The sequence below is a fragment of the Scyliorhinus torazame genome, chromosome 22 (genome assembly GCF_047496885.1).
Source record: "Scyliorhinus torazame isolate Kashiwa2021f chromosome 22, sScyTor2.1, whole genome shotgun sequence".
Taxonomy (NCBI): Eukaryota; Metazoa; Chordata; class Chondrichthyes; order Carcharhiniformes; family Scyliorhinidae; genus Scyliorhinus; species Scyliorhinus torazame.
This window is the reverse complement of record NC_092728.1, coordinates 62,630,398-62,654,965: the sequence shown is the minus strand read 5'-3', so window position 1 is coordinate 62,654,965 and position 24,568 is coordinate 62,630,398. Positions and strand designations below refer to the sequence as shown.

At 46.9% G+C, this 24,568-nt stretch overlaps 1 protein-coding gene across 3 annotated transcripts in view; it reads right to left on the bottom strand.

Moving 5' to 3' along the window:
* The window catches only part of LOC140399093 (astrotactin-2-like), a 2,178,011-nt gene that overhangs the window by 1,763,081 nt on the left and 390,362 nt on the right, over window positions 1–24,568 (bottom strand). The window lies entirely within an intron of this gene.

The following is a 24,568-nucleotide window of genomic DNA, read 5'->3' as shown; positions in this document are numbered from 1 at the left end:
ACTACCTCCATTTCTGCAGCTGTGGTACACTCCCTAATTAACAGTGCCACTCCCCCTCCTATTTTACCTCCCTCCCTATTCTTCTGAAAACATCTAAACCCTGGAACATCCAACAACCATTCCTGCCCCTGTGAAATTCATGTCTCCGTAATTGTCAGTGCAGGTCAGAAGGTGAGAGCATTGAGGGAGAACTAGGGAATAGGGACAGTGTGGCTCTGAGGCAGAGCAGACAGGGAGAAGTTGCTGAACACAGCGGGTCTGGTGGCCTGAAGTGCATATGTTTTAATGCAAGAAGTATTACGGGTAAGGCAGATGAACTTAGAGCTTGGATTAGTACTTGGAACTATGATGTTGTTGCCATGACAGAGACCTGGTTGAGGGAAGGGCAGGATTTGCAGCGAGACGTTCCAGGATTTAGATGTTTCAGGCGGGATAGAGGGGGATGTAAAAGGGATGGCGGAGTTGCGCAACTGGTCAGGGAGAATATCACAGCTGTTCTATGGGAGGACACCTCAGAGGGCAGTGCGGCTATATGGGTAGAGATTAGGAATAAGAAGGGTGCAGTCACAGTTGGGGGTTTACTACAGGCCTCCCAACAGCCAGCGGGAGATAGAGGAGCAGATAGGTAGACAGATTTTGGAAAAGAGTAAAAACAACAGAGTTGTGGTGATGGGAGACTTCAACTTCCCCAATATTGACTGGGACTCACTTACTGCCAAGGGCTTAGACGAGGCAGAGTTTGTAAGGAGCTTCCAGGAGGGCTTCTTAAAACAATATGTAGACAGTCCAACTAGGGAAGGGGCGGTACTGGACCTGGTATTGGGGAATGAGCCCGGCCAGGTGATAGAAGTTCCAGTAGGAGAGCATTTCGGGAACAGTGACCACAATTCAGTAAGTTTTAAAGTGCTGGTGGACAAGGATAAGAGTGGTCCTAGGATGAATGTGCTAAATTGGGGGAAGGCTAATTATAACAATATTAGGCGGGAACTGAAGAACATAGATTGGGGGCGGATGTTTGAGGGCAAATCAACATCTGACATGTGGGAGGCTTTCAAGTGTCAGTTGAAAGGAATTCAGGACCGGCATGTTCCTGTGAGGAAGAAGGATAAATACAGCAATTTTCGGGAACCTTGGATAACGAGAGATATTGTAGGCCTCGTCAAAAAGAAAAAGGAGGCATTTGTCAGGACTAAAAGGCTGGGAACAGACAAAGCCTGTGTGGAATATAAGGAAAGTAGGGAGTAACTTAAGCAAGGAGTCAGGAGGGCTAGAAGGGGTCACGAAAAGTCATTGGCAAATAGGGTTAAGGAAAATCCCAAGGCTTTTTACACGTACATAAAAAGCAAGAGGGTAACCAGGGAAACGGTTGGCCCACTGAAGGATAGGCAAGGGAATCTATGTGTGGAGCCAGAGGAAATGAGTGAGGTACTAAATGAATACTTTTCATCAGTATTCACCAAAGAGAAGGAATTGGTAGATGTTGAGTCTGGAGAAGGGTGTGTAGATAGCCTGGGTCACATTGCGATCCACAAAGACAAGGTGTTGGGCATCTTAAAAAATATTAAGGTAGGTAAGTCCCCAGGGCCTGATCGGATCTACCCCAGAATACTGAAGGAGGCTGGAGAGGAAATTGCTGAGGCCTTGACAGAAATCTTTGGATCCTCACTGTCTTCAGGTGATGCCCTGGAGGACTGGAGAATAGCCAATGTTGTTCCTCTGTTTAAGAAGGGTAGCAAGGATAATCCAGGGAACTACAGGCCGGTGAGCCTTACTTCAGTGGTAGGGAAATTACTGGAGAGAATTCTTTAAGACAGGATCTACTCCCATTTGGAAGCAAATGGATGTATTAGTGAGAGGCAGCATGGTTTTGTGAAGGGGAGGTCGTGTCTCACTAACTTGATAGAGTTTTTTGAGGGTCACAAAGATGATTGATGCAGGTAAGACAGTGGATGTTGTTTCTCTGGACTTCAGTAAGGCCTTTGACAAGGTCCCTCATGGTAGACTAGTACAAAAGGTGAAGTCACACGGGATCAGGGGTGAGCTGGCAAGGTGGCTACAGAACTGGCTAGGTCATAGAAGGCAGAGAGTAGCAATGGAAGAATGCTTTTCTAATTGGAGGGCTGTGACCAGTGGTGTTCCACAGGGATCAGTGCTGGGACCTTTGCTCTTTGTAGTATATATAAATGATTTGGAGGAAAATGTAACTGGTCTGATTAGTAAGTTTGCAGGCGACACAAAGGTTGGTGGAATTGCGGATAGTGATGAGGACTGTCAGAGGATACAGCAGGATTTAGATTGTTTGGAGACTTGGGCGGAGAGATGGCAGATGGAGTTTAATCCGGACAAATGTGAGGTAATGCATTTTGGAAGGTCTAATGCAGGTAGGGAATATACAGTGAATGGTAGAACCGTCAAGAGTATTGAAAGTCAGAGAGATATAGGAGTACAGGTCCACAGGTCACTGAAAGGGGCACCACAGGTGGAGAAGGTAGTCAAGAAGGCATACGGCATGCTTGCCTTCATTGGCCGGGGCATTGAGTATAAGAATTGGCAAGTCATGTTGCAGCTGTATAGAACCTTAGTTAGGCCACACTTGGAGTATAGTGTTCAATTCTGGTCGCCACACTACCAGAAGGATGTGGAGGCTTTAGAGAGGGTGCAGAAGAGATTTACCAGAATGTTGCCTGGTATGGAGGGCATTAGCTATGAGGAGCGGTTGAATAAACTCGGTTTGTTCTCACTGGAACGACGGAGGTTGAGGGTCGACCTGATAGAGGTCTACAAAATTATGAGGGGCATAGACAGAGTGGATAGTCAGAGGCTTTTCCCCGGGGTAGAGGGGTCAATTACCAGCGGCCAAAGGTTTAAGGTGAGAGGGGCAAGGTTTAGAGTAGATGTACGAGGCAAGTTATTTACACAGGGGGTAGTGGGTGCCTGGAACTCGCTACCGGAGGAGGTGGTGGAAGCAGGGACGTTAGTGACATTTAAGGGGCATCTTGACAAATACGTGAATATGATGGGAATAGAGGGTTACGGACCCAGGAAGTGTAGAAGATTGTAGTTTAGTCGGGCAGCATGGTCGGCACGGGCTTGGAGGTCCAAAGGGCCTGTTCCTGTGCTGTACATTTCTTTGTTCTTTGTTTGTAATGGCCACAACATCGTAGTTCCAAGTACTGATCCATGCTCTAAGTTCATCTCCCTTATTCCTGACACTCCTTGCATTGAAACAGACGCACCTTAACCCATTCCACTGAGTGCAACTTTGCCCTATCAACTGTCTATCCTTCCTCACAGACTTGCTGCATACTATTTCTGCCTGTTCAACAGCTACCCTATCACCTGATCCATAGTTCTGGTTCCCATCCCCCTGCCAAAGTAGTTTAACCCTCCCTAAAGTGCTCTAGCCAACCTCCCACCCAGGATATTGGTTCCCCTCCAGTTGAGGTGTAATCCGTCCTTCAAGTACAGGTCCCACCTTCCCCAGAAGATATCCCAATGATCCACATATCAGAAGCCTTCCCTCCTGCCCCAGCCCTGTAGCCACGTGTTCAGCTGCACTCGCTCTGTTCCTTGCCTCACTTACACGTGACACCGGTAGGAATCCTGAGATTACAACTCTGCTTGGCCTGCTCTTTAGCTTCCAACCTAACTCCCTAAAATCACTTTTTAGATCCTTATCCCTTTTCTTAGTTATGTCATTGGTGCCTACGTGCACCACGACTTCTGTTTGCCCCCCCTCCCCCTTAAGAATCCTGTAGACCTGATCCGAGACATCCCTGGCCCTGGCACCCGGGAGGCAACATACCTTCCGGGAGTCTCGTTCGCTACCACAGAATCTCCTATCCCTTCCCCTAACCATCGAGTCGCCTATCACTATTGCTTTTCTTTTCTTACCCCTTCCCTTCTGAGCCACAGAGCCAGGCTCAGTGTCAGAGACCTGGCCACTAGGGCCTTCCCCCACTAGGTCATCCCCCACAACAGGATCCAAAATGGTATATTTGTTTTGAAGGGGAACGGCCACGAGGGATCCCTGCACTGTCTGCCCCTTCGTTTTCCTTCCCCTGACTGTAACCCAGCTACTCTTTTCCTGTACCTTGGGTGTGGCTACCTCCCTCTTCTCTATCACCCCCTCTGCCTCCCGGATGATCCGAAGTTCATCCAGCTCCAGTTCCCTAACGCGGTCTCTGAGGAGCTGGAGTTGGGTCCGCTTCCCGCAAGTGTAGTCAGCGGGGAAACCGATGGTATTCCTCACCACCCACATCCTACAGGAGGAGCATGCAACGGCCCTATCCTCCATCCCCTCTGATCTTACAGAATACAGCTGTGCTGTGAACCAACTGGAACTCCGCCCTCCGACTCTGCTCCCAGTCAGCTGCACTCTCTGTAAACCCCTGGCTCCCTTCACGCTCTTTGAGGAAGTGTAGGAAATGAATTGAAAAGAGCACCTTGCTCCCTCCTCACCTAACTCCCTCAGTCACCAAACTCTCACTATAGCACTCAATTGCACCCAAATCCATCACTCCCTCAGTCACCAAACTCTCTCTAAAGCACTCAAATGCACCCAAATTCAGCACTCAGTGCTAACAAAGTCTGCACTGTAAGCTGGCTCACATTTATACAGTCTGACTCTAGCATCTGAAAACTGGCCTAATCCAATTAACTAATTACAAAGTTCCAAACAGCAACTTTAAAGTTAATTAATTAAATAAAAGAAAGACTAGACTTTAGATAAGAATGAAGCCTTAACATCCCTCAGTCACCAAACACTCACTATAGCACTCAAATGCTGTCAAATTCAGCACTCAGTGCATATCTACATATTGTGCAGGATATGAGCCTCAGCAGACACCAGATGAGCTGATTGGCTGCTTTTTGTGCTGCAAAGCATTGGGCAAGTGTGGAGAGCGGGGTCATTTACTGTGCGGTGTTGGTGGAGAACAGAGTGCAGCAAGAGAAAGGTATGAGAAAGAGAAAGGGTGCGCATTGAGCCTGAAGGTTATCCTCCGCACCCAAACGCTGGCCGAAATGTCAGTAAGGGCCAGTGCTATGTCCAGAGCCCACAGCGACTGGAAAGATATCAGAGAATATGTCAGACCCTAAATAACTCCAAAAGGCTAAACAACAAATGCCTCTTAGCACAGCAAATAACTGACCCAAGTGCACATATAAAAATGCTGTCTCTAATTAATCCTGGATCGCTAGCTGATGCAAAACACTCAGACCATGTTCGCTGGACATGGCTCTGCCATAGGAGAAACAAGTCAAGAACTGTTTTGTTTGAATGGGGACTTACGGGGTGGAATGATTATCTACCCCATGGCCCTTGCCGAGTATGAGCACCCCTGCAGAGGAGCGGGACCTCTATTAACCATTGTATAAAGGATTGAGCATTATGGCACCGATCAGAGAAAGATCCCAGCAGGGATCTCCCGGGTAGTGTAAATACTTGTTGCTCTCAATAAATCTAAGTTCTTTATTTCACTTGGTGTGGACTCCCCGTGTCCTTAGTAAAGGGATATTATGGTCTAGGTTTTGTTTAGAATCAGGAAGTTAATATGACAACCTTTGTGCACAATGCCTCTCAAAGGGGCTGCGTATGAGGATAACAGGTCTTTAATTGACTGCATGAAGTTCACCTGATATTGTTTGACCAAACAGGAGTGTCACTGCTCTCCGTGCTTCCAATATTTCTAAACTATACTTTTACTTGCAGTACTAAAATGGCCTTTAATCATACAGTCTGTGTGTCGGAAATTGCCCAAAGGAATTTAAGTTATTGACTACGTTCAAAAGGCCAGCAATTAGCTCTGGGAGCATCACAGGAGTGGAAAATGGTGAGACCAGGGATGATTCTGAGCACGGAACATGTCATTTAATACTGTCTTACTAAGTGTAATTCCAATAAATCAGGAGAAATTTCACTTCCCCAGAGTGTTGAGTTTGTGGAACAAATTACCACAATGGGTAGATGAAGTGATTAACAAAGATGCATTTAATGAGAAATTTGACAATCGTACGAGGGATAAAGGAATCGAAAAATATACTAATATGGTGAGATAAAGTAGAGTGCGAGGCAGCTTTTTCGGAACAAAGACCAGCAGGGGCCGAGTCACCAGTTTCTGTGTTGCACATTCCATGTAATTCTATGGAAGTAACTTGTCACCTAGGCACATGTTTAACTTCAATTGTACTAGGCAGAGTTTTATGCAGGAATTGTAGACTTGGATAAGGTCTCCCAAATACTAAGTACGACATTTATTCAAATGATAAACAGATATTGCCCTTACACGTCTAAGTTCTTACAAGTAAACATTTCAGATGAGGTGATTCTGGGTCTATGTGGAGTTGTCACTTTAATCACACCATTTAGTCCCATGACAAAGATTTCCACTTGCAGGTATTAACTGTTTTGAAGGGATCATTAACATCTTTACTCAGTTGGTAACAATGCCAGGTTCTCAACTGCTGGTTGGCAACCAGAGAGCAGAACATGAATTTAAGACTCTCTGAATGTATTTCCTCCAACAAATTATATTATCAGCAATGTAACAGAAAGTCGCCCTATTTCAGAGCAATAAAAACTCGGGAATTTGCAGTTGGCATGTGCGTAGACGGGAAATTCATAACTAACTGATGATTTCAGTAAACTACAATTTGTGAGTTACCCCAAATGTCTGTTCTTCAAGTAGATAGCTTCAATTATATAGCCTACTGTCAGTCCATAGAAAAGTATTAGTTACAGATTTAGAATTTAAATAGCAATAATGATAATGAATGCCTCAATTTCTAATCACACAGCTCAAGATCTTTCAAAAGACTTTGAGAGTCAGGAAGTATTTCTTTACACAAAGGGTGATCAGCAGCTGGGATTAATTGTCAGAGAGGGTGGTTGAAACCAAGACACTGGACCCATTTAATCAACAATTGGATGTTGTCAGGAAAAGATGGCAAAGTTGCTCCTCTCGATGGGAAAAATCAAATAGGCTGAAAGGATGTCTTGTTGTTTTGTGGCATGATAGTAAACTTTCCATGCAAGTCACCCTGTGATTAATGAGGATCAAATTAAATATTAAGATTAACAATTGAGAGCTTTCAACATTCAGATATCCAATTAGTTGCTTACATCAGAAACTAGACAGGTAGACAGAATGGCACGGTGGCACAGACAGGGTGGCATGGTGGCACAGTGGTTTGCACTGCTGCCTCACAGCGCCAGGACCCGGGTTCGATTCTGGCTTCGGGTGACTGTGTGGAGTTTGCACATTCACCCTGTGTCTCTGTGGGTTTCCTCCGGGTGCTCCAGTTTCCTCCCAGAGACCAAAGATGTGCGGGTGAGGTGGATTGGTCATGCTAAATTTCCACTTAGTGTCCAAAGGTTAGGTGGGGTTACAGAGATAGGGTGGGGGAGTAGGCCTAGTGGGATGCTCTTTATATTTGGCATGTTACCCAACACAGTATATGCATGGGGTATCTGCTGTATTTGCATCCAATGTCATGCATTATCAGGATGTAAAGCAATCAAAGTTGTCAAAGCTTAAGTAAACTGAGGACCTTAAGTGTTTTATCCAGGAATTGCCAGAATATCCTTGATTTTTTTTCCTGCTGTCGATCCTGTTCCACCTGAACACATACTGACCCAGTAAAATGGCTGCTGATCCATACACACAAGTTTCCAATTCAAACTGGGTATAAAATTCTGGGCCACATATTAGGCACAGCAGAAGCAATGTCTTTTTTCTCGTGTTTCATGTTTTTTTCAGTGGTTTGTTCACTTCTCCTCAATAAGACTGTAGCTCTGTATTTTCTGCTTCTTCGTATTCTTTCTTATGGCCCCAGTATTAGTCACATTAAAAATTGAAACACTTGCAGACTCTGAAACATGCTGAGCCTAATATGGATGAACAATGGTTTGCTCAAACTTTAATTTCCATACTTAATGGAGGAATATAAGGTATGCATCCCATGCTACCCTTGGGCCTCAATTACCACTGCTTCTGATATCCGACATGTGTCAATGTTAATGAGATTGGCAGAACATTTTCAGAGTACATCAGTATTGGACACACAGAAGGAGTGGAATTTTGAGTGTTACTCTTTAGTACGCCCCTGCAGAAATTCCATCCCCTGGCTTTATAATGGGATAGTCTTCAGTGATTTGGGTAGTTCTAAAATAGAAAGCAAATGCCAAAGGTTTGTTATCCTAAAAGAGGTTTTATTGCCAATTATTTCTGTCTCTGGTGATGCGCAGCAATCAATTATTAACGGCACCAATGAATTTCCATCAGGAGCATAGTAAACTCTGCTCCTTCCAGAGATGGCCATTTCACAAAAGGTGTCGGCCCGGTGTTTCAAGCAGAAATACAGCGGATAATTACTGCAACTAGGGACAAAATCATTTAAGAGTTGAAGAGTTGCATAGAATCCTACCATTTAGCTGTCCCTTAGCACAGGGTTAGCATATTACTGAAGCATTTCCTTTCCAAATGCTGGTCTGAATGAATTCTTGTTGTCAACTCAAATTTGAGAAAAGCAATAACGAGGACGTGTAAGAAAGAACAGTGTCACTTCATTACAATGTAAGTCCTCGTCTGAGAAACATCCAAGTTGAACCATTCAGAAATAAATGCTTTGAAGAACTCAGTTTTCCGCAGTACCTGTTACCAGAAGGTTACAGAAAATTGGCTGAAGGTAACTGTGGGCACTTGGATTTGACAAGCAAATGAGAAGCCAATTGAAGTAAAATTGTCGTTGGGTACATTGGGTTGGGGAAGGAGAGAAAAGTAAATGGAGAGAGAGAGCTTAACCAATTAAAAAGTAATGGGGAGGTTGACTGAAAAGTACATGAGCTTTGGAATAATGAAGTGCAGCAGTGGATCCTACTGTCGGATGAATGTTCATGTCAATTCATCTGATTACTCTACATTCGCCATTTCATCAGTGCTGATCAAGTGAAGACTGCATCAGTATAGGACCAGCAGAAGGAGAGATTAAAAATAAAATCTAGAGACAAATGATCCCATTGTGTAATATATAAAATCCCTTTTCAGGACATGAGTGAGGAGTGCTTTACTCTCTCGCCTGTGAAGACTGCTTGTTAATTAGATGCAAGATAAACATTTTTTTAAAGAAATCTGCTTCTTTCTACTTCACTTCTCTGAAGGCTTGACTCTTTATTGATGTATCGCCCCATAGGCACCAATAACTTTCTGATACTTTGACCAAGTCGATTTCTTCAAGCATGAGCTTCGATGGGGTGTCCCAGCAGACAAAGTGCACATGAACCACATCTAGTCCATGTACAGGAACATTTCTGTAATCTCCAAGAACATTTTAGAGAACTTTCACTTACAGCAAACATCAGATTATAAGAAAGCTCCATGCCAACATTTTTGAAAACTCGTCCACTGGCAAGTTCAGCATTTATTACCCATCCCTAATTGCCCTGAAAAGGGGGAGGTGGAGGTGAGCTGCCTTCCTGAAGACAACAGTGTGGTATGCTAGCCCATTTCAGAGAGCTGTGGGCTGGGTGTCACAACAACAGGAAGCTGTGACTGAGTAAGATCTACCGACAACTTCGCCAGCTAATCACAGACACAGACATGTTGAACTGTTTATAGAAAACCAGCTTTATAAAAAAAAACACAAGAAAAGATACTGATGAAAAATGGCTGCCACAAATGATCTGATGTTTGATACTGTAAGATGACCACATCTCTGGGAAGTTTCCATGTGAATTGCATTGCTGACCTGCGGCATGACATTTCACATCAGGAATGTCCCTTGAAAGGAAGGCATTAAAATGCAAAATGCTGAGCTTTGATCATCTGTACTTTTATTCAGACAATGGGAACTGCTAATGACCGAGATACTCACCAGACATTCAAAATCACAGGTGGAAGAAAAGACAACCCCATCTTCTGTTGAGTTCCATCTTGAAATGTGTCAAACATTTCGAAAATGAAAAGGTCAAAAAATGGGATTACTTCATCTGAAACAATGACTGCAAGGTCTGTTAATCAAATTCCTTTCTGGAAATATACAGCCAGGAGTTGTAAAACTGATTCTGCTGTGCAGAGTCAGGAGGAGGAAAAATAAACATCACAGTCATCTAAAAACACTTCAGGAAGTGAGCGCTAAACATCTTCCTCTCCTTCTGAAGCTAGAAGAGTGTCTTCAACAAAGTGCAAACCTGGACCAAGTCAACTTCAACAATCGACAGGAAAGTAACAGTTGAACAATCTACATCTCAAAGACAAGCAAAGGGCTTAATTGTATATTATTTTAACTTTATATTTGGAGTCTAATTTTGTTACTTCTGAGATCAGTATGTCGTCGCACCTTTCATTATTTTCCCTCAGCTTTAGTAACTGACATACTTAACTTTCTTCGACTCATGAAAATCTGATTTGATTGGCTCCTTATTAAAAATAAATACATTTGGATTGGAAAAGGCATTTAAGGGGTACAGAAATGTTTAAAACCTTTGTTGCGACCTTCAAGGGGTCTTAATAGAAGGGGAGCCAGCTCACTCCTCCTCATCCAGTCAGAACAGTGAGTTACATATAAATCAGGTCAGCATTTAGTGAACCGGATACATTTTCTGCTGCAACAAATCAGTAGATTCAACTTAACCATACTGACGTTAGTGTTATATTGCAGATATTATTTTGATTAAATGAATTTAAATTCTCAAGCTGCCATCGTGGGATTTGATCTCAAGTCCTTGACATACTAGGAACGGTTGCAGTGCTCTTGGATTAGAGAATAATAGCTGTGAAGTCAGGCTTTCCACCACCCAACTGTTATCTCGAGACCCCCTGCTTTACCACGCATAATCTGGGTTGGATTAGGGTTGGGTTTCGATGTGCTACCTAACCCACGTTGAAATGATGAGCTAACACAGCCTGGTAAAGCTTCAGACAAAATGGATGACCACAGAGGAGTCTATTTTGGAACTCTTGAGTTATGTGGTAAACACCACTAGTAACATTGCATGTATTACGGTACTGCCACTGTATTACAGCTACAACAGTAAATCCCCGCCTGCTGGCTCCTCCCAGCAGACGGCATATAAAAGTGTCTGCTCTCCTGCGCTGCTTCCATTCTGGTTCCAGCTGCAGGAGGCACAACATCTTGTGCAATAAAGCCTCGATTGTTTCACCATTCTCGTCTCGTGGTAATTGATGGTACATCAATTTATTGCACAAGATTTTAAAAGATGAACGTCTTAATCAAGCCTGATCGCCTGGAGCTGAGCCCTCACGCAGCCAACGCCATGTCCACTTTGACCACTGGCTAGCCTGCTTCAAAGGCTACCTCAGAGCAGCCACTGAAGAACTCTCGGACCCACAGAAGCTCCAATTCCTCTACTCACGGGTGAGCCCTGAAATTTTGTCCCTCATGCGGGATGTGCCCACCTACACAGAAGCGATGACGCTACTAAAGGGACGTTAAGTCGGTGAATCAAGTGTACGCCAGGCACCTCCTGGCCATGAGACGGCAACTCCCGGGAGAGACTCTGGACGATTTCTTGCGGGCCCTACAGATTCTCGGTAGGAACTGTGACTGCCAGGCAGTTTCGGCAGTCCAACACACCGAACTATTAATCAGAGACACTTCTGTCACGGGCATGAAGTCTACGGACGTTCGCCAGCGACTATTGGAAGGGGGTACGCTCGATCTTGCAGAGGCTAGGCAGCTCGCTAACTCACTAGAAGTGGCCTCCCGTAATCTGGAGGCCAACACACCCGACCGCGCGGCACCCTCGTGGGAATCGTGGGCCCCACCAGCTGCCGACTCGAGCTCATCGAAAGCCTGCGCCACGCGGCAGCCAGCCAACTCCGGGGGGCCCAAGTGTTATTTTTGTGGCCAGAGCAAACATCCCAGGCAGCGCTGCCCGGCGCGGAGCGCGACCTGCAACGTGTGTGGGAAGAAGGGCCACTTTGTTTCCGTTTGCCAGGCCCGGTCGGTCTCCACTGTTTCCAGGCCCGACATTACTACCCCCCCCCCCCCCCCCCCCCCACGTGTGATCCAGGGGAGCCACCATCTTCTCCACCACAAGTCACGAGCGGCCCGTGGGTGACGCCATCTTCGCCGCCATTTTGGACCGTGCTTCAGGACCCCTGCTCGTCTGGCCGTTCACTGCCTGCTGATAACTCCGCCACCACTGATCAGCCCGGGACCTCCCAACATCTTCCGCAGCTCGCTTCCATCACCCTGGATCAGTCTCGGCCCCGCAACCTCGCGACTGCTACGACGACGGTGAAGATCAACGGGCACGAGACGACCTGCCTCTTTGACTCCGGGAGCACAGAGAGTTTCATACACTCTGCTATGGTAAGGCGCTGCTCCCTCACGGTACTCCCCGTCACCCAGAAAATCTCCCTGGCCTCCAGATCCCATTCCGTTGAAATCCGGGGGTACTGTGTCGCGACCCTCACCGTTCAGGGCGTAGAGTTCAGCAACTTCAGGCTCTATGACTTCCCCCGCCTCTGCGCTGCTCTGTTACTAGGCCTTGATTTTCAATGCCACCTCCAAAGCCTTACTTTGAAATTCGGCGGACCCCTGCCCCCCTCGCCGTCTGCAGTCTCACAACCCTTAAGGTCGAGCCACCCTCGCTGTTTGCGAACCTCAGCCCTGGACTGCAAGCCCGTCACCACTAGGAGCAGACGGTACAGTGCGCAGGGTAGGACCTTCATCAGGTCGGAGGTCCAACGGCTTCTGCGGGAGGGGATCATTGAGGCCAGCAACAGCCCCTGGAGAGCTCAAGTAGTGGTAGTGAAGACTGGGGAGAAGCACAGGATGGTCATTGACTGCAGCCAGACCATCAACCGGTACATGCAGCTCGACGCGTACCCCTTCCCACGCTTATCTGACATGGTCAATCAGATTGCGCATTATTGAGTCTTCTCCACAGCTGACTTGAAGTCCGCCTACCACCAGCTCCCCATCCACCCAAAGGGCCGCCAACACACTGCGTTCGAAGCAGATGGCCGCCTCTATCACTTCCTTAGAGTTCCCTTCCGCGTCACCAATGGGGTCTCGGTTTTCCAGCGAGAGATGGACCGAATGGTTGACCAGTACGGGCTGCTTGCCACCTTCCCGTACCTAGTTAACGTCACCATCTGCGGTGACGATCACCAGGACCACAATGCAAACCTCCAAAAATTCCTCCATACCGCCAAACTCCTTAACCTCACCTACAATAAGGAGAAATGCATGTTCCGCACCAACCGCTTAGCCATCCTTGGCTACGTAGTGGAAAATGGAGTCCTAGGGCCCGACCCCGACCGCATGCGCCCTCTCCTGGAACTCCCTCTCCCCACTGCCCCAAGGCCCTTAAACGATGCCTGGGGTTTCTCTCGTACTACGCCCAATGGGTCCTGAATTATGCGGACAAGGCCCGCCCACTCATCACGTCCACAGTTTTCCCCCTGACGGTTGAGGCCCGCCAGGCCTTCAACCACATCAAGGCGGACATCGCCAAGGCCACGATGTACGTGGTCGACGAGACCCTCCCCTTTCAGGTGGAGAGCGATGCATCAGATGTAGCTCTGGCCGCCACCCTCAACCAGGCGGGCAGACCATGGCTTTCTTTTCCCGCACCCTTCATGCCTCCAACATTCGGCACTCCTCTGTCGAAAAGGAGGCCCAAGCCATTGTGGAAGCTGTGCGACATTGGAGGCATTACCTGGCCGGCAGGAGATTCACTCTCCTCACTGACCAACGGTCGGTTGCCTTCATGTTTAACAATATGCAGAGGGGCAAGATCAAAAATGACAAGATCTTGAGGTGGAGGATCGAGCTCTCCACCTATAACTATGAAATCCTGTATTGTCCGAGGAAGCTCAATGAGCCCCCTGATACCCTATCCCGCAGTACATGTGCGAACGCACAAGTGGACCGACTCCGGGCTCTCCACTATGACCTCTGCCACCCGGGGGTCACCCGGTTCTCCCATTTTGTCAAGGCCCGCAACCTGCCCTACTCCATTGAGGAGGTCAGGACCGTAACCAGGGACTGCCAAGTCCACGCAGAGTGCAAGCCACACTTCTACAGGCCAGATAGAGCGCACCTGGTGAAGGCCTCCCTGCCCTTTTGAGTGCCTCAGCATGGACTTCAAAGGGCCCCTCCCCTCCACCGACCGCAACGTCTACTGCCTCAACGTAATTGATGAGTGCTCCTGGTTCCCTTTCACCATCCCATGCCCCGACATGACTTCTGCCACAGTCATCAAAGGCCTGCACAGCATCTTCACCCTGTTCGGTTTCCCCACCTACATGCACAGCGATCGGGGATCCTCCTTCATGAGTGATGAGCTGCGTCAGTTCCTGCTCAGCAAGAGCATCGCCTCGAGCAGGACGACCAGCTACAACCCCCGGGGAAACGGGCAGGTGGAGAGGGAGAACGGGACAGTCTGGAAGGCCGTTCTGCTGGCCCTTCGGTCTAGAAGTCTCCTGCTGGCAGGTGGTCCTCCCCGACGCGCTCCACTCAATCTGGTCACTCCTGTGCACCGCCACTAATGAGACCCCTCACGAACATGTGTTTGCTTTCCACACAAAGTCCACCTCTGGGGTCTCGCTCCCAACATGGCTGACAGTTCCTGGGTCCGTCTTCCTTCAGAAGCATGTGCAGGGCGTTAAATTGGATCCCTTGGTTGAGAAAGTCCACCTCCTCCATGCAAACCCGCAGTACGCCTACGTGGCACACCCTGATGGGGGACAGGACACAGTCTCCCTCCGGGACCTAGCACCCGCTGGGTCCCTACCCACAACCCCGACCTGATACCGCTCTTTCCCCTCCCCCCCCGGTTGCCTCATTCACCCCTGCGCTACCCATCCTCCCACCAGCGAACCTCACCGCAGCCCCCACCCCAGCAGGATCCGATCCCTCACTGGATCCACTCGGGTGACGAAGCAGCGGACAACACGCTCCCAGAGTCGCAGGTGACCACGTCGGCGCCCACATCAGCACCAGGACTGAGGCAATCGCAGCGGAGGTTCAGAGACGCCGACAGACTCAAACTGTAACGTTGTTTCACCATTCTCGTCTTGTGATAATTGACGATCCATCAAGTTACCACCCCAATAAACAACAATTGCCTCACGAAGAACAATCAGTTCAGTTTTAAAAATGCATGTAATTAAGATTCACTGCCCAACAAAGGATATTAAGTTGCTCTCAACAACTCGATAATTGACGCTGTGCTTTCTCAGAGATTCATAATTGCTTGTAAGCAACATGCACCCTTGAGTGCTTCCTTCATGTAGCACAGTCAGATGGCACTCAAACAATATGAAGGAGTTTTAGCTTTGCACCTACAAAAACTGCGATCAGCATAGGAATGGATGTGAGGCTGCTGGGTTATGGCAAACAGGCTACCAGTTGGGTATGGAGCACTCAGGCAGTATCCTATATGAATAGATTTTATGCAAGTAGTAAATAGTTCCTTGAGGATACAAGTTGCACTGAACTTGTCCTAGACGATGTATCATCAGTAAAACTTGGTGTAAAGGAACATTTAACAAATTCATTTCAATTTTTGTTAGTAAAGAGGTAGCTACTCCATTGTCTTTTTTGTTAACATTGAAAAGTTATTTAGCAGTTGGATGCATTTCCCTAGCTCCAGGAATACAGAGGCAGCAGTGTAGTGTCGGCCTCCTGGAGATAGGGACTGGTGGCATTTTCAGGTCTGTCCAACACTAGCTGAAAATTGCCATTTTGTGTTTGTACCAGACCTTAGTGAAGCCTTATTTCGAATACTGTGACCAGTTTGGATTCCCTCAAATGGTGGGTAATATTAATGCTTTGAAAAATATTGAGGGAGGACCAAAATGATAAAATCACTGCTTAAAGCACCTTAGCTGCCCTGATTGATTTAGAAAAGCTAGGAATATAAAATTTGAGAAATGTGGAGTGCATGGCAGTTTAATTGAGGTCCATAAAATGATGAATGGACTGGATTGTGCTGATTTTGGTTCCTTTTGGTTCATCGGAGCTGTGTGCTTCTTTGCATTAGCCAAAATAAATTAAATCAACAAACTGTAGGATAATTCTAAATGCGGTTCCTTGAAGGGATACTATATCAAAGTAAACAGAATCTCAAAGGAAACTTAAAACAACAATAAAACAAAATGTGATTAATGGGATCGGTAAGCACCCGAGCCCATGCGGAGCCCAAGGAAAGCCTCAATGGTGCCAGCAAACACTTTGATTGGATTGTGTGCATGCAAACTGCCGAATGATTTAATTGGACAGGGTGATGAGAAGCAGGGTATATGTGTATAAACCACAGAAGATAAGAACTAAGTGGATGCGAAGCAATTCATCTTGCCCCCCAGAATGGTATGGAACATGTTGACATATGGTGTGATGAAGCTTATTGACCATACACCTTTACGAGAGAACCTTAAAGATCCTTGATGGGGACAGAAAGTTGGGACAAATAACAGGTCATGGTCAAAATGTGATTCACTGGACTAGTTTTCAAAACCTAAAAGGATTTAAAAGGAATTTTGCAGACATCTGAGGCAGGATTCTCTGACTTCAGGGCCGGGTTGGAGAATCACTGACCGGGCGCGATTCACGCGACGCTGCCCTGACGCCGATTCTCCATTGGCGCTGGTGCGGTCAGCGCGGCGGAGCAGCCCCCCTTGCGATTCCCTGGGCGGGATGGGCCGAGTGACCGCTGAGATAGCCCGAGTCCCGCCGGCGCCATTCACATGTGGTCTTACCTGGCGGGACCTCGCCGTCCATCCTGCGGGGGAGGGGGGGGCTGGTGGGGGGGGGGGGGAGGGGGGTACTGGTGGGGGGGGAGGGGGGATCCGACCCCAGGGCGGTCCTCCACCGTGGCCTGGCCCGCGATCGGGTCCTGCCGGCTTCTATGGTGGGGGCCTCTTTTACTTCACGCCGGCCCCTGCAGCTCTAAGCCATGTTGCGTCGGGGCCAGCATGGAGAAGGAACCTCGCGCGCATGTGCGAGTTCCTGCCAGTCGCAGCACGCATGCGCGAGTTCACGCCAGTCGCAGCACGCATGCGCAGACCCGCGGTGCCCGTTTGACACCGGTATCGGCAGCTGGAGCTGCATGAGTCGCTCCAGTGCCAAGCTAGCCCCCTGTAGGGCTCAGTATCGCTGCTCCTGGGGGCCTGTTGGCGCCGTCGTAAATCGCGACGACGTTTACGATGGCGTCAACACTGAGCCTCAGGATCAGAGAATCCCGCCCCGTTCTCCCATAATCGCCTGGGGACTTTTTGACCTATGTTTCTTTCCACTCTTGCAGCAGACTATTTTGGTACTTATGATGTAAAGAGTCTCTTGAAATGGTGAATCAAGCATTATAACTAGATGGGACAGATAGATGCATTAACTGGTCTCTCGCTGTCCAAAGCTTTTTTACGTTCACAACTTCATTCGAAACAGGTTCTGGTACCAAACTATGAGCTGCAAGTGGACAGCACCTGTAGTTCAATGAATGGCAAGTTTACTTCAGGTGAAAGAGACTTCGCACTATTACTTTGAAACTTTGTGGAGGTAGCTCAATTGTATGACCAATTTCAACATCTTTATTTGGTCTCTATTTCCACCTTTAAAAAGTATATTTATTCAAATAATGGGTCGGGTTGACTGACATCATTTTCAAAACTAGCTTGGAGAAATCCATGAGCCTAATGCAGTAATAATCAGAATCGCAAGCACTCCGCCCCCCCTGGGGTTACATGGAGCAACACACAATTGGAATGGTTGAGTTAATTACTGTCACTAACCAGGGGCGTCATTCTCCGCCGGCGGGAGTCTCCGTTTTGCCGGCACCGGGGGGTTTCCCGACGGCGTGGGGCTGCCCCACAATGGGAAACCCCATTGACCGGCCGGTGTTACGGAGACTCCCGCCGGCCGGTCGACGCAGAAATGTAGCGGGGCGGGCAGGAGAATTTCGCCCCTGATTTGTATCGTGTGAATCAGATAGCAGGACCACTGCTTCAGGAGTGCACCTTCCAACCACCCCTTCAATGAGGAATTTGAAATAAAATCCAATTTGTAAGGGCTGCCAGCAATAATGCCTTTGTCCTCACTGCACTGCCAGTTATAGTTTACACCTTAATCCCACTGCTAGAGGACGTATGTGGAATCTTGTGTGTGTACAAGCACCAAGAATCACATGTTCTCATCAGATAAATGTATCAGTTTCTCTTTTATTTTATTTTTGTTTTATAAGTTGACTTTAAGGGTGTGATTCTGGACTTTGAGGAAGATGTTACTTCTTTGATCTCATTGCCTTAATGTTTATGAGGACCTGAACAAGGGAAATGAAAATGCGGTCAAATGAAAAGCCCCCCTGGACATTGCACGAGTTACACTTTATATTTTCATGATCAAATATGACCACTTGGGTGATTGTGTTTTCAAGGAAACATGAGAGAGTGGAGGGAAAGTTGGAAAAAAGAGACTCTTCCTGGGCATGAGAAGTCTCCGGAGTTCTCGTATGCCACAGGGATTGCCGGTAACAAGTTTCAGCTATCCCATTATTTTGCTTAACAGAGTATCTACTTATGTTTATATCGATGCTTTTTTTTAGCTTTGTTATCAGACAGAGGGTGCGATTTACCAGGATTCCCGGTGGCTGTTACGCCTCGCGAGATCTCTCCATTGTGGGCTGGACCCAGTCTCGCACAGGGAAGTGAGTTTAGAAACCCACTTAGCCATGCTTATGCCGGTTGGAACGGCCACCCGGTATCTATCGGCCTCGCCGAGCAGACCCCAGCCAATTGCAGCCCATCATTGCAGAAGGAAGCCAGCTCGTTGGTAGACTGGTTGAGATGGCCACGTATTATATAGAGTTCCAAATGGATAGCATAATGCAGGCACAAAGTGCAGTGGGATTCACCCGACTCTCTCAGGTACAAGAAATCAGATTACATCCATGAAGGCACTGGTCCCCACAAACAACCAGGGATATTCCTCAATATCCATAGAATCCCTACAGCACAAAATAAGGCTATTTGGCCCATTGAGTCTGTACCGACCCTCGGAAAGATCACTCTGCCCAGATCTACACCCCTACCCTACCCCCCATAACCCCACCTAGCCTTTTGGACACTAAGGGGCAATTTAGCATGGCCAATCCACCTAACCTGCACATATTTCGACTGTGGGAGGAAACTGGAGCATCCGGAGAAAATCCAGGCAGACACGGGGAGAAAGTGCAAACTCCACACAGTCACCCAAAGCCGGAATTGAACCCGGGTCCCTGTCGCTGGTGAGGTAGCAGTGCTAGCTATTGTGCCACCCACAATTTGTCCAGTTAGTTTGCGAATACAGAAAGCAGTTCATGCAGGTATGTACATAGTACTATGGTCCCTGCTTCCTCAGGCAATCGTAGACACCACAATTCCTTATGGTAACCAGGCTTCTTGCAAGATTGCCAGGCGACAAGGATATCCCCTGAAGAAATGGCAATGCATGACGCCGCAAAGGAGGCAAAGTAGCACCACAACCAACGTCATCTCATCATAAGGATCTCCATTAAGCAGGCCATCAGACCTCTGAGCTTGTAGTTCTGCCTTGACTGACACCTTCTCATTCGGCAACCCTTCCATTGTGGTAGTCTGCTATGCAATCTACAGTAGAGGTGAGGTGAGAACCTTGAAGAAACAGAAACATTTCCTTGGAGGAGGAATCAGAGACGGTGGGGAACAGTACCCGTGTATTCCATGGCTTTTTAGAGGTCCACATCAGACATCAAAGCATTGAACAGGACAGGGAACTTGGGCATCTTATCCAGAAACCATTGTCCTGAGAGCATCTCATCCTGAAAGACACTTGGGTTTTATATTCACTTCTATCAAAGTAAGACAGTGCCTGCACCATGCACACAATACAGAAGTCTGTCATTGCTCGCCACAGTAAGTAATGCAGATGACTTCACCAGTCACACATTTATCCCAAATAGGTACCTTTGTGTTGCTCCCCACTTGTTCCTTTCTTTTGCCTTTGATGACAAAGATTGGAAAGACACACGTCTGGTTTAATCAACAAGATTTCTATTGCATTGAGTGCTTTTTACTTAACATAAAGTTAATACATGTTATCCATGTAAACCACAAAGTGAAATTACTGATGTCTTTGCTTGTGATCTTACAGGCTGCTCAATGGGGATGGTGGAGGTAGCCTAATCACTTGTGTCTGCAAGCGGTTGACATGCTCGTAGAGGTTGTCCTCTTCTTGAAAATGCCAGTGGGTGCACCTCTGCCAACTATTCCATTGGTATCAGTGCAGGGGCAGCCTCCATCCCTTGTACAGTGCTGGCCATCCTGTGCTAACAATTGTAAGATCACATGAGGCTCCCAGTGTGTTGAGTGTATCTGTGCAAGAGGAGGATGCGCTGACAATGCTGTGACCTCTCTGCTGCCCCTAATTAAATGGTGAGTGCACAATCTGGATGCTAATTGGCCTGCTCTTTGAAAATCACGCTGCCGCTATCTGGGGTCGGGACCATGAACCGGTCTCAGCCCAAAACTGAAAATCCGCTGCTTCAAAATCCACTGCTGAGGATCTGGAACTAACTCCTCAGTGTCCAAGATGGGCACCACTAGACGACTACATAAAACTTAAGTAGAAAACCAAAGTACAATTAATATTTATCAGGGGAAGTACTATTCTTCAAAGACTGGTTATTATATTCTCCATCAAAATCAGGCAAACTTCCTTCAATCCTTCAGTGATTTACAAGTTAACATTTAATTACATTATTTTACATCTGCTAATTGGAAACATACTTGCTGTTACACTAAGCCTGATTACAACACAAGTCATGGACCCCCGTTCAATGGTTCATTGAGCAGATATCCAATGTTCCAATGCCTACTCAACCATAAAAAGAATTCTGAATGCTTTGTTGGCTGGCCATTTTTTCATGGGAATTGTCCTGTGGTGACTTTCATTCTGCTTGGTTGTTTATCAGTTGTGTTCCTCAGTGATCCACCCACTGTCTACTAATTATATTATCTTTTCGTTTTCCTCAAGTTTTTCCTCCTCTATTCCCCTGCCAAAGCTTGTTGGCTCCTTGCTGAGGGAATAGTGGCACATACTGTTTCATCTCACTTGAGTGCCTATTACTTATTTATGAGCCTCGACATCCAAGCAGGGACAAGGCATCACAGCTGAGCACCATCTTGCCCTTCCTTCATATCCACACTTTAATGTTTCCGATAGAGGTCATTGGTTTCCGTTCCAGGGAATCTTAGCCAGCTTTTCCTCCCTAACCCGAGGATAATTCTTTGCGGCTTCGTTCCTCAGCTATCCAAGCCGACTTCAGTGAATCCAAAACTTTGCTGTCCGTAGAAACATAGAAAGAATTACAACACAGGAGCAGGCCATATCGATACAACCTGCCACTTCCAGCCAAATGAAGTATTCAGTCTGATCCTATCTGCCAGTTCATGGTCCATAATCCTGTAGGTTCTAGTACCACAAGAGCACCCTCAAGTGTGTTGCGTCCATCTGAGCGTGTGGACAGGATCTCAATATAATGTGTTACCCAGAAGCAGACACCAAGAACAGTGCAGCAGGCTATCAGCACTGTACAGAAATGTCAGGCTTAATTATGTGCTCAGGGTCCGAATTTTGATTAAATTGGGTGTGCCCCAAAGCTGGGAACATTTCTGGGATTCAACCGCCTGGAGGTGAGAGTATTCTGTGCGTCAGCATTTTGTGAGGGGTAACGTAGTACAGCTAATTGGGTCATCTCAAATGGCAGCACGGTGGCGCACTGCTGCCTGACGCTGAGGACCCATGTTCGATCCCGGGCCCGGGTCACCATCCGTGTGGAGTTTGCACATTCTCCCCGTGTCTGCGTGGGTCCCACCTCCACAACCCCCAAAAAAGATGCGCAGGGCACACGGATTGGCAAACGCTAAATTGCCTCTTAATTGTGAAAAAATAATACTCTAAAAAATTTTTTTTTTTTTTAAAGAAAAAAAAATGTAAAAAGAAATGGAAATTCAGTCATTTCTGCAATAATGGCCCAAATCCAAAGAGCAACAGAATCGGGAGATTGAACAAGGGAGGTTTATTTAAAGGGTGCCCCTGTGGATTCAAAGTGCAGTTGGCCAGAGAAAATCTACCCTGAGGGAACCTTAACTGGAAGAGGCACTAAGGGCAACATTGGTACAGAATGTTTTCTAAGTGAGGGACATCAACATCCAACAAAGAAGGGGACAGGAGTACATGCTTGGAGCAGCACCAGGCATACCTAACAATGAGGGGTCAACCTGGAGAAGCTACAACAGAGGACTACTTACGCCAAACACTGTAAGCAGCATGCAATAGACAAAACTAAGCGATCCATCAACTAACGGATCACAACGAAGTTCTGCAATGGCAGTAAACAAGTTACATCCAATTGGAGGAGGAGTTTCCACAAATATCCCACCCCGAATGATGAGTAAGCTCAGCACATCAGTGCAAAGGACAAGGCTGAAGCATCTCCAACCAGAAATGTCAAGTGGATGTTCCCCCTGAAGTCCCCAGCTCGGAGTGTGCACCACCAAAGGTGAATGCAAGGTTGCTGTTAGTTTTTTTAAACTTAGAGTACCCAATTATTATTTTTTTCTAATTACGGGGCAATTTAGCATGGCCAATTCACCTAAAATGCACATCTTTAGGTTTTGGGGGTGAAACCCAAGCGGACACAGGGAGAATGTGCAAACTCCACACAGACAGTGACCCAGGGCCGGGATTTGAACCCAGGTCCTCAGCGCTGTAATCCCAGTGTTAACCACTGTGCCACGGGCCACCCGGGGGGTTACTGTTAGTTAAACCCAACTCCTTATCTCAGCCTCTGTTCCCCTTCCACTTCTCTGGTGATAAGGACTTGCCACTGGGTCCCTTTATTTTTTTCTCTAGCTCTGCTTCTTAATCAAGAACTTTTTCCCCGGGTAGAGGTGTCAATTACTAGGCGACATAGGTTTAAGGTACGAGGGGCAAGGTTTAGAGGAGATGTTCGAGGCAAGTTTTTTTACAAAGAGGGTCGTGGGTGCCTGGAACACGCTGCTGGAGGAGGTGGTGGAAGCAGGGACGATAGTGACATTTAAGTGGCATCTTGACAAATACATGAATAGGATGGGAATAGAGGGATACGGACCCCGGAAATGTAGAAGATTTTAGTTTAGCCGGGCAGCATGGTCGGCGCAGGCTTGGAGGGCCGAAGGGCCTGTTCCTGTGCTGTATTTTTCTTTGTTCTTTTCTTCTAAGAACACAAGAAAAGATTTTATTAGTTAGATCTGCTGCTTGGCACTTCATTTTTATTATTTTTTTCAAAAAATGTCAATGTATTTCTTTGACATTGATTTTGTTTTGCAAGTTGTTTTTTTCTAAATATCTTAGCTTACTTTTGAAAGTCCTGTTTAATGTGTCAAATCAGATCCCGGGCAGCTGCTGCTGAGTTTTTTGCTGAAGGGGATAAGAGGTTCACAACAGTCTGATTGTCTTTTAGGAGGTCTGGCAGAACGGGTCATTTACAATCCTTTAAAACTGAGATTAGGAGGAATTTCTTCAGCCAGAGGGTGGTGAATCTGTGGAATTTATTGCTGCAGAAGGCTGTGGAGGCCAAGTCACTGAGTGTCTTTAAGGCAGAGTTAGATAGGTTCTTGATTAATAAGAGGATCAGGGGATAATGGGAGAAGGTAAGAGAATGGGGATGAGAAACATATCAGCCATGACCGAATGGCGGTATGGCCTAATTCTGCTCCTTATGGTCTTATGGTCTTTGTGCTCCAGGAAGAACAGAAAGAGTTGGAAATGCTCAGCATGTTGGGCAGCATCTGTGCAGAGATTAAACAGAGATCAGTGACTCTTCATCAGAACTAGTGAAGATACTGAAGTGTTAACATTTCCCTCTCCACAGATGCTGCCCGGCCTGTTGAGCACTTTCAGCATTTTCTGTTCAGATTTGCAGCACCTGCAATAATTTGCTCTGCTATTGTAGACTCCGTGTTGGGCATTTATAAATGCGGTTTGTTTCAATTTAAATGTGAAAACCTTACCATTCCATGCAAAGGGCAATAGCACATTCCTGTGGGTGAATTAGTTGGTGTTAATTTATCGGAAGGTTCTGCCATTTTTAAACCAATAGAACATGTCACTGTTAGTTCAAGATATTCTCATTTGTACAGAGGGATTGTTATTGCAGTGTTAAGGATGTTGATGTCCTGATATTTTGGATGTTGATGACTCGATATTGCCCAAGGCTGGGTTCAAAGATACGGAGCTGGTTGCATAATACGGAAGACCAAGAAATAAAACAGTCCGAACCCACTGTGACAACAGTTTCCATTCTGGACACCCATACGATATGATGGGGAGGGTTAAATGGGGTGGAGGAGGGCGGGGGGGGGGGGGAAGAGTTACTGGGGGAGGTAGGGGGGCAGTGAGTGTGTGCGATAAGGTGACCAGAAGCAAGCAAAGCACCTGGGCCAATGATTTCTCTCCCTGGCGCTGTTTGTCTACCACATAGATAGCAACGGTTCATCAAGGCCACTCATCTGCACTTCTGAGAGGGCACTCGGGAATGGAA